General features: G+C 48.5%; 1 pseudogene; it reads left to right on the top strand.

Moving 5' to 3' along the window:
* LOC140411382 (NACHT, LRR and PYD domains-containing protein 3-like) overlaps positions 1–13,423 on the top strand; it is a 219,801-nt pseudogene that overhangs the window by 44,128 nt on the left and 162,250 nt on the right.

Raw genomic sequence — 13,423 nt, 5'->3', positions numbered from 1 at the left:
GGAGAGCCAATGATGGTAGACTCTTGCATTTAGACATCACCTGCGAGTGCCCATGTCAGCTAGTCCCACTTCTGGCTGCTCAACTGGCCCTGCTCCAGCATCAGATGTGGATGCTGGAGTCTTTCCTCCGCCATTGCAGTTACGAGTATGACTGCCACCTCCACAAGCTGCAACTTAATATCAAAAAATAAACTGAAAGGGAATAGAGAGACTCATGACCATGCCTTGACCCATTGGCCTTGTTTACCATGGAGCAGTCAGCCGAGAGACCGTTCACAGCACATTCCACGAAACGGTGATATTCAGTGTTCCTGTTTCGCAGTTCTGCATGAGGTTAGCAAACTTGATCCAGTAGAACCTCTACTGTCTCATAATCATCATGAGGATTTGTACGGAGATGTTTATAGTCCAGGGCTGAAGAGTGTAATAACCATCTAACAGGAAAGATAAGTTTCAGAGAAATCTATCTGTTCAGTAAGTATAGTAATTCGGTAAAAATTAGAAAATTTCCTCCTTGGTTGTTAACATTGAAGTGAGGTTTCCAATAGCTATTTTTAAAAAAAACATTTTATTAGGGTATTTATAGCTTTTATAATAATAACAACAACATAAACATAGTATATAAAACATTTCCATCCCTGACATGTTCTTCACACCCCCAACAAAGAAAAAAAAACCTAAACCCCGCCCCCCCCCAGATTTCTGCCTCTGCTGACATTTAATTTTCCCCGAAAAGTCATCAAACGGCTACCACCCCCGGGCAAACCTGAACATTGCCCCTCTTTGGGCCAAGTTTGTTTTCTCAAGACTAAGAAACCCAGCCCTGTCGCTAACCCAGTTCTCCGATTTTGGGGGCTTCGAGTCCCTCCACATTAACATTATCCGCCTCCGGGTTACCAGGGAGGCAAAGACCAAAACGTCAGCCTCTCTCTCCCCCTGGACTCCCGGCTCTTCCAACACTCCAAAGATCGCCACCTCTGGACTCGGCACCACTCTTGTTTTGAGTACTGTGGACATGACATCAGCGAATCCTTGGCAAAATCCTCTATGCTTCGGGCATGTGGACATGATTTGCTTGCTCTCCCACACACACCTGTCCTCTATCCCCAAAAACTTGCCAATTGCTATTTTTTAGATAACTTAATGGACCTATGTTGAAGCTGTGAATTAAATCTAATCTTGCAACATTTTTCTGAAAATGGAACTGGTCTTGAGAAGTTTTTAATTCAATACAACTAACATTGAAAACCACTTTCTGTCTGTTCTAATTGAAGATGTTCAACATAAGCACAAGGAGACACTCCGGGCACAAACTGAAACACTGAGAGTGAACACTATCCTCATAAAGGAGAAGTTTAAGATTTTCCTGCTGGTTGACCGATACGCCGAGCTAACGATCATTTCTACTGTTCGAGATCGGACACTTGTAGAACATGAACTGCTGGCAAAAGGCCAGGAACATGAAGAATGGAGAGAGAAACAACTCCGGAAAGAAATGGAAAAAATCCAAACTGGTCAGTTGTTCCAGAGCAGCTTTGCCCGCAGTTTCATACACAGAATTTTGAAGTCTTTCCACCAATCTCATTCTAGATTCAAATCTGGAAGTTCAGCAGTAGTGAGTGGAGTCCCGGGAATTGGAAAATCAACAATGGTACAAAAGATTGTTTATGACTGGGCTACTGGGAACATATACCCTCACTTTCAATTTGTTTTCAGTTTTAAGTTCCGGGATTTGAACACTGTTGACTGTAAAATAACCCTGAAAAATCTGATACTGGATCAGTATCCTTACTTCGGGAATGTTCTGGAAGAGCTCTGGAATAACCCAGAGGAATTGCTGTTTATATTCGATGGTTTGGATGAATTTAAGGACAAGATTGATTTTGTTGACAATCGGAGAAATACAGAACCTCAGTCCATGTGCACAGATCCTGAATTTCAGTGTGAAGTGTCTGACATTGTGTACAGTTTAATACAGCACAAACTGCTCCCAGGATGTCCAGTGCTCGTGACCAGCCGCCCCACTGCATTACAATTATTGGGAAAGGCTGAGATCAGTGTCTGGGCTGAAATCCTGGGATTTGTTGGTGATGAACGGAAGAAATATTTCAACAAGTTTTTTGATGATCAGACAGTGGCAGCAGCTGTTTTCAAACATGTGGAGGAGAACGAGATCCTTTACACCATGTGCTACAACCCTTCCTACTGCTGGATACTCGGCCTGTGACTGGGCCCCTTCTTTACACAAAGAGATAGGAAACAGCAACAAGTTCCCAAGACCGTCACCCAACTATATTCCTACTATATTTACAACATTCTAAAAAACCATGGCCGAGAGATTGAAAACCCCCGTTGTGTGTTACTGAAGCTTGGTGTGATGGCCTTCACAGGAATCTCCGAGAAGAAGATTGTGTTTAGAAATGAAGATTTGATCAAGTATAATCTGCAACCTTCCCAATTCCAGTCTGGATTCCTGATGGAACTTTTGGATAGAGATGATTCTGTCCAGAGTGTAGTTTACACATTCCCACACCTCACCATCCAAGAGTTTGTAGCTGCACTCGCACAGTTCCTGACTCCAGATCATGGGAACATCCAGAAACTACTCCATGAAGCCAACAGCAAAGAAGACGGGCGATTTGAGATATTTCTCCGTTTTGTTGCTGGTCTCTCCTCACCACAGGCTGCGTGGCCCCTGGAGGAGTTTCTGGGTCCATTTCATCATCAAACAACCTGTCGGGTGATTGACTGGGTGAAGGAGGAGGTTAAGGGACAGATTGCGAACACAGTGAGAGAAATTGATAAAACGGACCTCCTGAACACATTGCACGACCTGTTTGAGTCTCAGAATACAGCACTGGCTCAGACCACAGTGGGATCTGTGGAATCAATTCGATTTAGTCGATTGCAACTGACCCCAATTGACTGTGCGGTCCTATCTCATGTCATTGGACTCTGTGATACAATACTACACTTTGGTTTTGCAAAATGCGTAATTCATTATGAAGGACTCCAGCAGCTTGTATCCGTTCTGCACAAATGCCAAGAGTTCAGGTAAGTGCTGGTTTGGTCCGATAGCTGGTGTTTTCATTCTTGAGACATCATTTATAAATGGGAAAAACCCCTTCCAGTTCAACAAAAAGGAAGAGTCAGAAAAACTTCACAAGACAAGAACACAGTGTAAAATTCCAAGCTGGAAAATATGAATGATGCCTTTGCTAATAGGTTGTTGGTTTACTTGGTGATGCCTTGAAGAGTTTGACTATGGAATTATGATAAAAAGATGCAGTGATATCTGTATAGAAGAACAGAAAATAGATATTTTAAACATGTAAAACATCAATGCGGAAAATAAATGCTTTGAAAATAACTTGATAATTAGCCACATAAATTGCCAGCTGTACCAATCATAAAGGAATCATAGCATAGCATCCCCACAGTGCAGAAGAAGGCCTTTGGCCCATCGGGTCTGCACCAACCTTCTGAAATAGCACTCTACCCAGGTCCACACCCCGACCAACCTGCCCTATCCCAGTAACCCTGTAACCTAACCTGTACATCCTTGAATACTAAGGGGCAATTCAGCATGGCCAATGCACCTAACCTACACAACTTTGGACTGTGGGAGGAAACCGGAGCACCCGGAGGAAACCCACGCAGACACTGGGCGAACGTGAAAACTTCACACAGTCACAAAAGGTCAGAATAGAAACTGGGTCCTCGATGTTGTGAACTGCTGCTGATAAGTCCTACATAATATAAGTAATCAGCTGTTTTCTGTTGGGGAAAATGAAATATGGGTGGATTCTCCGATGGCCGACGCCAAAATTGGGATTGCGATCGGGCGGAGAATAGATTACGACGCCGAAATCATGTGAGGCGCCAGTCTGATGGTGAGTCACATTGCTCCGCCTCCTTGGAAACGGCGTCAATGCGACGTATGCCACGCATAGTTGAAACACCGTTCGCATCTCATTAGTGGGCCCACCCATGATTCTCCTCTTCCGATGGGCCGAGGTCCTGATGGCGTGGTCCACGTGTGGTATCACAAATCGTGAGCCTGGCGTGGTGGGTGCTGTGAGAAAGAGAGGGCTTACAATGTGCAGCACCACCATACTTCACCAGCGGCCTTGCCACTGCCTGGGGGGCTTCTACCAGGGCTAGGGGCAGTAGTGGAGGTCGGCCAGGAAGTGGGCTGTGGGGTCGGTGTGGACAGGTACGTAGCACCATTCGCGCAGCTGGCAAGGCAGACAGGCAGCTGCGCAAGCCACTGACAGCTTTCTATAATCCTGTGCCCTGGGTCATATTGGTGAAACCTTTGGCCCCAGCTGAACCATCAACTGTATGGGCGCTCCAGCACAACCAGTCCCATCTTTTCAACCCCGATCAGTGTGTGTGTGGGGGGTGTATAATTTAAGCATGGCTGCAGCTTGTCAGCCCTGTGAATGTCCATCGTCGACCCTGTGATACCCGCACCATTTTTTCTGGGTCTTGCTGGTGATCCACGTGGCGCCGGTGCTAGCCCTTCACCGGTAGCAGAGTCAGTGCAGGTGTAGTGCCGATTTTTCTGACATGAAGCTCTCCGGATTCTCTATTGGCGTCAGCACTTAGACTCCGAAACGAAGAATCCAGCCCCTTAAATTTTGGTAATTATGTAGCAAAACCTTTTTAGGTCTAATTATTTAAAATTTCTCTCAATTTTGATCTTTACTGCATTTGTTCAGGGGATGTGGACACCGCTGGTTCAGCCAGCATTTATTGTGCAATGGGCAATAAATGCTGGCCTGGCCATTGACATCCTCACCTTGTGAACACTCAAACAAAACCCAAGTATTAAGAGGAGTGAAAGTGGTTTTCACCAGCAGTTAAACCAGTGATCGTGAATTGTTCACGAATTTACACTGCTCACTACTTTTGTTCCCATTTAACTGAAAGGACAATGGGGTGAGGTGGAGTATGGGCAAGTGATCCAATATCGCCCATCATATATTATTGACGAAAAATCAAATTACCCCCAATTGTACCAACACCTCGAGGACTGCAGTAGTTCAAGAAGGCAACTCACTGCCACTTTCTGAAGGGCACCCAGCGATAGGAAATATATGCTGGCCTCACCAGTGATGCCCATAGCCCATAAATTAATTTTTAAAAATTGATTTTTCAGTGGCAGTAAAATCTCTGCATTGATTTCTGATGTTACTTCCATTATTCCTTTGATATTGGGCACATGATTTGAATTAGATTGGCGTTTTGACTCAATGGTCCAACGTTTCAGGGCTTCTGAAGATGGGACAGAGCTGGGCATTGATGTCAAGGATGCTGGTGCCAAGCGACATGTCAATTTAAAGCTGCTGATTTTGAATCTGGCAAAAAGCACCAGGCAGATCTGGGGAGGGACAGGGATCTTAACTGAGGCCAATCAAGAGGTTGAAAATCTTTTTCGACACTTAAGGTTTGAAGCTTCCGGTTTCCGTGTGACATCTCACTTCCCTCTCGTGCTGTGGAGGCTTTGACGCAAACTACACTCCCCTCCCTCAGGATAACATGCAGCCTCAGTGATGGTTGGCATGTGAGTCTAAATGAGTCCTCACTTATTTGCCTCCATTCCCACCCCCACAGGATCTAAGTAAACAGGAAACCCATCTCCATTCCAGTTAATGGTGACCCCACGTGAAAATCATAACTTTTATCAGTTTCCCACTGGTGGTGGGTTCCTGACCCGAAAATAAAACCAGCTCTTGTTGCTTGCCTCCATGGTGAAGGTTCAGCCCATTTTAATGTGTTTCTCACTCTTTCTATCTAGTCTGAGTCATAATAATCTGAGGGATTCAAGAGTGAAACTCCTGTCTGCGGCTCTGAGGAATCGAGACTGCAAAATACAGAAACTGGAGTAAGTACCAGAGTGTGTGACATTGTGGTTATAATAACTGGATGCCTGACACTGTAAATTATTTTTAGCATCGGCAAGTGTCATTAATACACACTGAACATTATTATTCCAATGAGTAATAATGTTCCAAAAGTTTACACAAAGTGAGTTCTCATAATAAATGTGTTGCCACAATCACAATTTATAAAGATTATATCGAGTGTATACACAATAATAATTATGATAACAATTAATATTATATGTGTATGACAATAGTCACAGTTTATAATATGACATTCCACACCGGTCTCCTACTTTTATTTCACACATAGTGTTCAATAATAATGTAAAGAATTGTACCATTACTCACATACTGTTACAAAGTCTGTGATAATGACAATATTAAATTCTTTACCCGTCAGTCTGGCCTCAATAAAACTCTAGATGGATTTGTAGGTATAGTATTATTTATTTTAACTAACTTGCAAGGCTGACTCGCTTCACAGAGACTCAGAACACAGAAGCTGTCTCCTGGACCCCACGAAAACGAATGAGGTCGGAGACAAAGAGATCTCTGCAATTACATTCAAATGGCATCAAGTTTCACATACACGATTCGCACAGGTCAGCCTATACCCCTCCTGACCTGGCCATACATCCTGATTGGCTCACCTCGCATTCCTTAACCCTGGGCTTCTTGTTACCCAGCATCCTTTCCCCCACCTTCCTTGCCATGCTTTCTGAATTCCTTTGTCCTTTGTGAACTCACTAGAATTAAACTGGCCCACATCTACATTACTGTAACTAATATTGAACTAACTATTTTATATCACATTCGTCATTCCCTCCTTTTATCATTTCATGATAACCTATCTATTCAATCCGTAGCTACGGCCCCTCATCTAAGAAGATTTGTCGCTGCATTTCCAATTCCTGTTGCAGTACCCCATCATCCGCTACACCCTCGTGGATCCTAACAGCCAAGATTCTAGGGGCGTCTATCTGTTCCAGTGCACCCTGCATTCTACCCATCACGCATTTAAGGATGGCCAGGCCCACAAAGATGCAGCCGAGTGCCACTGCAAAATACATGGCCATATTTATCAACCAGTCCTTCCAACCTCCGAATCCCCAGTTACCCCAAGTGCTAGGGTCCTGCATACCGTCCAGGTGATCCCGTATGCGATCCATAAATTTAGTGATGTTCGCGGTTAAGTCTTGAACTCCCATGATACACTTGCCCTGCACTATGGCGCATACCCCACCCTCACGGGCCAGAAGATAGTCAGCAGCATACCGGTTCTGCATTGCAAACAACCGCAGCTGAGACAATTCCTTGATTATTGCCCTGTTTCCCAGGATGGTAAGGCCACAAATAAAATACTTCCTATCGCTGACCGCCAAGGAACACCCCACACCTCCCAGTGTCAAGACGCTCAGAATTCCCCAACCGGTTGAGTGGCCCCGGTTGGTTGCGAGAACCTGAGGTTTTTAACCAGTTCTCGCAGAATTCGGCTGAGACTGCCCGGCGTGACAACTGATTGTGCAGTATCCACGCCGAGGGGCAGGGGACTGTGGTAGGGACTAGAGTCCCGATAGCAATTTGGCGAGGAATTGGGGGTGACAAAACATTGGTCGCTGTGCCATTAAAAAAAAAAGTAGTATCCTTGCTCCGTGTACAGGCTAGCATCACAAACAGTATATCGGTTGCGTAGGGATCCCCCAGTAGCCCAGTTGATCCAGCTTTGGAACGCCCATTCGGGCCTCCCAGCAATGCGGAACGCCCTAGTCCCAACAGTGATGTGAGAGACATTTGCCCTGCCTCAAAGGAGCGGGAGGCCGGCGTTCAATGGAATGCAGGTGGTGTTGTAACAGACGCATTGGCTAGACGCTAGAGTGATATGATACCTCCTCCTGTCCGTACAGGTGGGGAACAAACATGTTATATTCGTTTCCACCTCTACCAGCAAACAGCCGTACCCGTCACAGCTGAAACAATTCTCGTACGACAGGGAGTCTCTATTGGGAGTGAAGTGGCTAGGTATGTACGCCCTCCACCGTTGCAGCCTATCATACTGTGAGTGGGAATTATCCCGAGGAAGGGGAAGGCAAATAGCCGGTGGTGCTGAACCCGGATCGTAAGGAAGAGTGACTTGCTCGGGCGGTGGCTCGGAACGCTGACAATGAAACACCGTTTGGGTGTTCAGCCCCAAAGTGCTGAAACAGAAAATAACCTGGACACCGCTGCGGGTTTCGGGTAGCAGACAACCCGTCCCTGGCCATACAAGCGGTGGTAGATCTGGTAGACGAGATTCATACTACCCAGGTGTTCCTAATTCTGGGTCCTAAATGAATTAAGTATATCTCCTGATAACCTATGTTCTAGTTGTACTCCCCTCCTCACACGCCCCGTCCTCTCTCTAGTCCCCCTCTCTCACAACCTCTTCCTACCCTCTCCTCACGGTCTGACTTTACCTTTATGGCACAAATCTTAACACATCCAAAATCAAACTTACATGTACTCCAAAAACAAGGCAATGTCCATGTAATGTTCCCTTCCCATCGCCGGGACCGGTGCAATTACTTCATGAGTCCTGCATTGTCCATTAACCTGATGGCCTTCCATGAGTCGATACCATGTCCTCGTATATGGGGGCAGCGAAGAACGTCACCTCTGCATAAGTGAAATGTCCTTGTAGTTTGGTTGGGGCTACAGATGTAGATGATATTTCCCTTTTCCATGTCCGTCACCGATGTCACTCCAAGCGAAGATTACACAGGCGGTGCATAGCCATCCCATCATGCTTCACACCTGTAAAACAGCACTGGGGAAGGGAGGCAGGTTAGTGACCGACTTTTTACAGTGGTGGACGTAGACCCAAGCACTTCGCCCCTCCACTTTAACTGCAGTGGGGGTGGACAGAAGAACTTGGAAGGGCCCCTCCCATCGTGGCTCCAACCCTTTCCGAGTCCAATTTTTGACCATGACATAACTACCAGGCTGCACTGAAAGTGAGCTAGGTAATGGGGACGTTGGCGGGTAAGCCGCGTGGACCTGGCCATGGAGCTCCTTGAGGACCTTAGTGAGGGCTAGAACATAGGTGGTCATTTCTTCAGTCATATGGTGAAACTGAACCAGTCTGGGAACATGCAGGCTCCAGGGAGTTCTAAGAGGCCTGCCATAAAGGTTCTTGGCAGGAGCGATCCGGGCCGGTCCCGCAGGTGTAACCCACAGCTGGAAGAGGGCAACGGGGAGGAACTTAAGCAATGTCAGCACCGTGTCTGCTCTTAATTTAGCCAATTTAGTTTTGAGGGTCTGATTGTGTCTCTCAACCAACCTGGCCGCCTGTGGTCTGTATGCACAGTGTAACTGCTAGCGTATGCTCAACTGGGAGCAGAACTCTTTGTTAATCTGTCCAATAAAATGAGGCCCGCTATCAGAACTTAACTGAGCTGGTATACCGTACCGGGGAATGATTTCCCACATCAGAACTTTAACCACAGTAGCAGCTTTATTATCGGTAATCAGATACGCCTCAACCCATCTGCTGAACACATCCACAATGACCAAAACATATTTACAACATTGACACCTTTCTAACTCAATGTAATCCATTTGGAGCGTCTCAAAGGGACCACTGGGCAACGGGGTTTGCCCCATACCACAAGGGATACCTTTGCCAGTGGTATATTGCTGACAAATCAAACACCGATTACTGATACTCTGGGCCAGCCCCTGCATTTTAGGGTGCCACCAAGTGTCCAGCAACAAATCACTAGTCCCCTGAGCCCCACAATGAGTTGCAAAGTGTACACATTCGATCACCCCTAAAGCCAGTACATCACACATACAGGTCTGATGTGCTGGCGTGGTCCATAAAGAGGAAACAGAATCATATGTACAACCTAACCGTTTCCACATTTGTTTATCACTCTCTGGAGCGTCCTCCTGTAACCTTATGACGTCTTGGATGGTTGGCATTGGCTTGTCAGAAGCAGACCTATTTATAGCAGATCGTTTAGTCTGACTTAACATTTTAGGCACTATCACTTGCTGAATTTGCGCGTCTGTCCGCGTTGCACAATCTGCTCGTTCATTACCAACTTCAACTGGGGTCTTACTGTTTGTATGGGCAGGTACTTAATGACGGAAATCTGCGCGGGCATAAGGAGAGCATGCAGGAGGTCATAAACTAAACCCCGGTGGGATATTTCCATGTCGCCGAGGTAAGGAATCCCCTATTCTTCCAGAGCTGGCCGAAGTCATGAACTACCCCGAAGGCGTATCGGGAGTCAGTATAAATATTTACCCGACGATCTACCCCAAGTATACATGCACGGGTAAGGGCAAAAGGTTCGGCTTGTTGGGCTGAATAAGGGGTCTGAAAAGCGGCCGCTTCAAGAATCAGACCATCCTGATCTACGATTGCATAGCCGGCCAGTCTCAGGCCAGTGGGGCTTACTTTTTTTAAAAAAAATAAGTCTTATTAAAGGTTTTCATAAAATATCAATGCCAAAATGAAAAAGAAACCCAACAGGGTTAAGTACAAAACACAGTCCAGAAAAACAACCCTCCAGACCCCCCTCCCCTCTGTACATAAATAATAAATGACCATTAACATCCCGACTCAATACAACAAGTATATACAACCCCTCAGACCCTCCAGTGTAAATAACAAAAACAGAAAAAAATAAAGTGACCCCCCCCCCCCCCCGAGTTGCTGCTGCCATTCACCAATGTCTACCGCTCTGCCAGGAAGTCTAAGAACGGTTGCCACCGCCTAAAGAACCCTTGTACCGACCCTGTCAAGGCGAATTTCACCCTCTCCAACTTTATAAACCCCGCCATATCGTTGATCCAGGACTCCACGCTTGGGGGCCTCGCATCCTTCCACTGAAGAAGAATCCTTCGCCGGGCTACCAGGGACGCAAAGACCAGAATTCCGGCCTCTTTCGCCTCCTCTGTCACCCCAAATATTGCGAGCCCCCAACCCGGCTTGACCTTGGATCCTACCACCCTCGACACCATCCTCGCTACGCCATTCCAAAATTCCTCCAGCGCTGGGCATGCCCAGAACATATGGGTGTGGTTTTCTGGGTTCCCTGAGCACCTAACACACCTGTCCTCACCGCCACAAAACCGACTCATCCTTGTCCTGGTCATGTGTGCCCTGTGCAGCACCTTAAACTGTATGAGGCTGAGCCTCACGCACGATGAGGAAGAGTTCACCCTCCCCAGGCGTCTGCCCACGTCCCTTCCTCAATTTCCTCTCCCAACTCCTCCTCCCACTTACCTTTTACCTCCACCACCGAGGCCTCCTCCTCCTCCTGCATCACCTGGTAAGTTTCCGAGATCTTCCCTACCCCCCCCCCCCCCGAGAGCACCCTGTCCTGTACTGTGTGTGGCCGCGGGAATTCCGCCACCTGCCGTCTGGCAAACGCCCTTACCTGTAAGTACCTGAAGGTGTTCCCCGGGGGGGGAGCCCATACGTCTCCTCCAGCTGACCCAAGTTCGCGAACTTCCCGTCCACAAACATGTCCCCCAACTTTCGTATCCCTACCCTATGCCACCCTGTAAACTCTCCACCTGGGTAATGGGGGTCCCCGCCGAGGCCCCCACTTCCCCCCTGTGCCGCCTCCACTGCCCCCAAATTTTGAGGGCAGCCACCACCACCGGGTTTGTGGTATACCTCCTTGGAGGGAGCAGCAGCGACGTCGTTGCCAGCGCCCCCAGGCTCGTACCCACACAAGATGCCGTCTCCAGCCTCTTCCATGCGGCCCCTACCCCTCCATCGCCCACTTGCGCACCATCGTCGCATTAGCGGCCCAGTAGTATCCACAGAAGTTGGGCAGCGCCAGTCCCTCCATATCTCTACTCCGCTCCAGGAACACCCTTCTCACCCTCTGAGTCTCTCGCGCCCACACAAACCCCATTATACTCCTGTTAACCCGCCTGAAAAAAGCCATCGGGATAAACACGGGGAGGCACTGGAACAGGAACAAAATCCTTGGGAGCACCGTCATTTTGATTGACTGCACCCTACCCGCAAAGGACAGCAGCAACGCGTCCCACCTCTTGAACTCCTACTCCATTTGCTCCACCAGCCTTGTAAAATTAAGCCTATGCAGGGCCCCGCAGCTCCTGGCCTCCTGGACCCCCAAATATCTGAAACTCCTCTCCGCCTTTTTTAGTGGGAGCTCGCCAATCCCACTCTCCTGGTCCCCTGGATGAACTACGAACAGCTCGCTCTTTCCCATGTTGAGCTTGTACCCTGAAAAGTCCCCGAATTCCCTAAGAATCCTCATTACCTCCAGCATTCCTCCCACCAGGTCCGCCACATACAGCAGCACGTCTGCATAAAGTGACACCCTATGCTCCTCCCCACCACGCACCAACCCCCTCCAGTTCCTTGGCTTCCTAACCAGGGGTTCAATCGCCAGTGCGAAGAGCAGGGGGGATAGGGGACACCCCTGTCTCGTCCCTCGGAGCAACCGAAAGTACTCGGACTTCCTCCTGTTTGTGGCCACACTCTCCATCGGGACCTCATACAACAGCCTAACGCACCTGACAAACCCCTCCCCAAACCCGAACCTCTTCAGCACCTCCTACAGGTACCCCCACTCTACCCTATCGAAGGCTTTCTCAGCGTCCATCGCCACCACTAACTCCGCCTCCCTCGCCGGCATCATGATAACGTTCACATTCGCGTTCAACTGCTTCCCCTTCACAAACCCCGTCTGGTCTTCATGGATGATCTGCGGCACACAATCCTCAATCCTTGTGGCTAAGACCTTCGCCAGCACCTTGGCATCTACATTTAGCAAGGAAATCGGTCTGTAAGACCCACACTGCAGGGGATCCTTGTTCCGCTTCAGGATCAAGGAGATCAGTGCCCGGGACATCGTCGGGGACAAAGCCCCCCCCCCACTCCCTTGCCTCACTGAAGGTCCTAACGAACAGCGGGCCCAACAGGTCCATATATTCTTTATAGAATTCGACCGGGAAACCGTCCGGCCCCGGTGCCTTCCCCGCCTGCATGCTTCCTATCCCTTTGATCAGCTCCTCCAGCCCAATCGGGGTCCCCAATCTCGCCACCAGTCCCTCTTCCACCTTTGGAAACCTCAATTGGTCCAGGGATCGGCCCATCCCTCCCTCCTCCCGTGGGGGTTCGGATCGGTACAATTCATCGTAGAAATCCCTGAAGACCCCATTGATGCCAGCTACACTCCGCCCCCCCCCCCCGTCCTTAACTCCCCCGATCTCCCTAGCTGCGTCCCGCTTCCGAAGCTGATGCGCCAGCATCCGGCTTGCCTTTTCCCCATACTCGTAAATCGCCCCCTGGGCCATCCTCCACGGCACCTCCGCCTTCCTGGTGGTCACCAGGCCTGGAGGCTACGCCTCTTCCTCAAACATCCTTCCTCGGGCTCCTCCGCATACCTCCTGTCTACCCTCACCATCTCCCCCACCAGCCTCTCCCGCTCCCTCCGCTCCTTGTGGGCCCTAATGGAGATCAGCTCTCCCCTCACCACAGCCTTCAGTGCCTTCCATACCAT

The sequence above is a fragment of the Scyliorhinus torazame genome, chromosome 4, assembly GCF_047496885.1.
Source record: "Scyliorhinus torazame isolate Kashiwa2021f chromosome 4, sScyTor2.1, whole genome shotgun sequence".
In the NCBI taxonomy this organism is placed as follows: Eukaryota; Metazoa; Chordata; class Chondrichthyes; order Carcharhiniformes; family Scyliorhinidae; genus Scyliorhinus; species Scyliorhinus torazame.
Note: the sequence above shows the minus strand (reverse complement) of the source record. Positions and strands in the feature narration are given on the sequence as shown.